This window comes from Callorhinchus milii, unplaced genomic scaffold (genome assembly GCF_018977255.1).
Source record: "Callorhinchus milii isolate IMCB2004 unplaced genomic scaffold, IMCB_Cmil_1.0 Scaffold1, whole genome shotgun sequence".
In the NCBI taxonomy this organism is placed as follows: Eukaryota; Metazoa; Chordata; class Chondrichthyes; order Chimaeriformes; family Callorhinchidae; genus Callorhinchus; species Callorhinchus milii.
In genome coordinates, this window is record NW_024704742.1 from 63,361,352 (window position 1) to 63,364,849 (window position 3,498).

Genomic DNA, 3,498 nt, shown 5'->3' on the forward strand with positions numbered 1-3,498 from the left:
TAATTAGGAGCTTTTTGGGAAGTCGTGCATAAAGGATGCCTTAATAGAGGTTAAAATGTAAAGTATTTAACGTTTGTGCCCAATATTTGCTTTTATTAAAATGATTAATTGCTTATTATTTAAAGATCATGCAAAAATCTGCAGGTAGGCATCCATGCTGTCAGAGGCATTGGTTGTGTGAAAATGTGTTTGGCAAAGTTCGGTTTGTTCATGTGCCTTTGACTAACAGGAAAATGTTAAAGGATCACCACAGCAGTGAGACTGTTAAAGGTGCTTTCAGGTCTTGAGTGTGGAAATGCAGAGATCAAGGAGGAGGAAAATGAGTAAGAACGGGGAATAGGTGAAGGAGGAGGAAGAGAATGAGGAAGAGAAGGTAATGGAGAAAGATGAGAAGTAGAAGGAAGAAGAGAGGATGGGCAGGGAGTTCATAGGATGTGTCATAATGTTGTTCTTGATGGATAAATCAAGATGCCCAACTCAGAATAGTTTCTTATAATAGATAATTATTTGGGGAGGACAAGTTTGCAGGGCTATGGATAGAGAGCGGGGGAATGGGATTGATTTGGGTAGCTCTTTTCAAAAAACTGGTACAGACATGATGGGCCAATGGCATCCTTCTGTGCAGTATAATTCTATGATTTTATGATTCTTCATGGAAACAATATGAAGAAATATTGTGAAGAGTTTTGTGAAGCACTTTAGGAATTTCTCAAAGTTATAGGTGCGACATAAAATACAAAGATTATTATTAATATTGTAACCTTAGAGTTTCTAAATACCCTAAATACCCACCGGGTCTGGCCTCCTCCTTGTCCCCCGAGTCCTCCGCTCCACCCTCGGCGGCCGTGCCTTCAGCCACTATGCCCCGAGGCTTTGGAACTGCCTTCCTCACTCCCTTCATCTCGTTCCCTCCCTTCCCATTTTCAGATCTCTGCTGAAGACCTTTCTTTTTGACCGCGCCTTTGGTCACCTTCCTCCCCCTCCCCCTGGCTCGGCCCCGGGATCCGTTACTGTAAAAGTGCTCTGAGGCGCCATCCGGCGTGGAGGGCACTATATAAATCCAAGTTCTTGTATTTAGTAGGCTGTATTAGGGAAACCTAACAATATTAATGCCTCCACAGACAAAAAGATCAGGTTGCCTGAGTTAATGGTGAAGGAGAGGATACAAAATGGAGTTGCACCTGCACTTAATTTTGCACCACTATGTCTACGTATGAACTCAATCCACGACTGTTTGTGGGTCAGTGCTGCGTGCAATTGGCTGCCACGTTTCGCCCACAAAATATGCAGTCAATTCACTTTTCAGTATATTCTGTAAAGTGCTTTCAGACCTCTCGAAGACATGATAAGGTTTTGTTTGAAAAGAAATGTCTTGTTTGACCCTGAACTGTCCTTTCTCCCCCACATCCTCGCCATGACTGACACTGCCTACCACCACCTCCGCAATATTGCCAGACTCCGCCACTGCCTCACCCTTCAGGCTCCGAAACCCTCACCCACACATTCGTCACATCAAGGCTCGATTATGGAAACTCCCTCCTCATCGGCCTTCCCAACTCTTCCCTTCACAAGTTTCAGATCATCCAAAACTCTGCAGCTCATGTACTCTCGCGTACCAGGCCCTGTGACCCCATCATTCCCACCCTCGCCCGACTCCACTGGCTCCCCATCCCCCAGAGGATCGAGTTCAAGATCCTTGTCCTCACCTTTAAGGCCATCCATGGCCTTGCCCCCTCCTACCTCTCTGACCTGCTGACTCCCTTTCAACCTGCCCGCTCCCTCCGTTCTTCGGGTTCCGGTCTGCTCCATGTCACCCACCCAACCTGCCCTACCATCGGTGGCCGGGCTTTCAGCCTCTCTGCCCCCACACTCTGGAATTCCATCCCACAGTCCCTTTGCCTCGCTTCCTCCCTTGCCTCCTTCAAGGCCGGTCTCAAAACCCTTCTCTTCGACTGTGCCTTTGGTCTCCCTCCCACCTCTCTGCCTTCCCTCACCCCTACACCACCCCTCCCCCATGCTTGGACCCTGACACCTGACTGTTCAGCATTTTGTCTCTTAATATCCAACCAGAAGATGAACATGACAATAAAGTGTCTAAACACTTTATATGTGAAGGGACTAGATAATGATAAACTGAACTGGATGCCTAGATTGCACACTGGTTCAGTGAATCTGAGAGAGAACTGTGCTTAAGGTCACCTCAATGGAGAGGTTGAAGAGTTCAGATCTGCACGAGTGAAGATGTTGACAGGTGCCAAGGAATGTGGCTTCTGTCTTGTTCACATTCAGCTGCAGATAGTTTGCAGTTATCCAGGCCCTGATGTCTGCCAGACAAGCCGATAGAACATTGGCGGACCTGGAGTCACAGCTTGAGGAGGCAAAGTAGATTTGTTTGTCATCCGCACACATGTGGAAGTTTATCCTGTGTCTGAGGTTGACTTTGCCCGGAGGGAGCATATAGATGAGGAAAGAAAGGGGGCCAAAGATGGAGCCCTGGGGCACCCTGCAGGTGACCAGGCCGGGAGCAGGAGGAGAAACCATTTGCCGAGATTAAATGGAGGCGGTTGGTTAAGTAGGACTCGAACCATGCGAGTGCGGTCCCATTAAGGTGGATGAAAGAGGAGAGGCGGTGGAGGAGGATGGTGTGGTCGACTGTATCGAATGCAGCAGAGACATCCAGGAGGATAGCACAGGGATGAGACAGTCATTCCAGGAAGTGACAGGTATAAGGTAATGTGGAAAGATCTCAGTACCTGGCAGATGAAATGATGGCAGAAAATCCCATTTTTCCTATAGTGTAGCAACTCTACAGAGAGTGTTGTACAAAAGATACATGCTCCAGGAGACCCCATTCTTCTGAAGTGGCTGTCAAGCCAGTCTCGGCTGAGTAGTCGCAAATTGAAAGCATTCAGATATGAATATTATTGGTCATGACATTGTTCGAGAAGCTGAGTTTTCTGGTGGTTTAAATACATTTATAAGAGTTTTATAAAGGACCACTTTTGTATTTCCTAGATGAACTAATTCATTTCACTCATCTTGCTGCTGTATTGAACTATTCTTTTCCTACCCCATCCTCCATCCATTCAGCTACCTCAGGCCAGCCACACATCCTCCACTCCCTCCTCGCAAAGCCTTCAGTGACTGTGCCCCTAACCACTGGAACTCTTTCCCTCTATTTCACCCCTCTCTAACTTTCTTTAAAATTCTGCCTTAAACCTTATCTCTTTGCCCGTGTCAATGGTCACCGACCTCTTCTCCATCTCCCTTCTCCCATGTGTAGTGTTCTGGGACATTACATGAAAATTACGGTATAAATGCAAGCTGTTATTGTTCTTAGCCATCCAAAGTTATCTTTACTTCACAAGCTTCAAGTGCCCTTTCCTACACACTCTTCCTTCTACCCACATCCTTACTTCCCTCCACCCCCACACTCTCTGTCTAAATCTTTCTCAAGACCTCAAATGTACAGAACAACTCACCTATCTCAGTCGTATC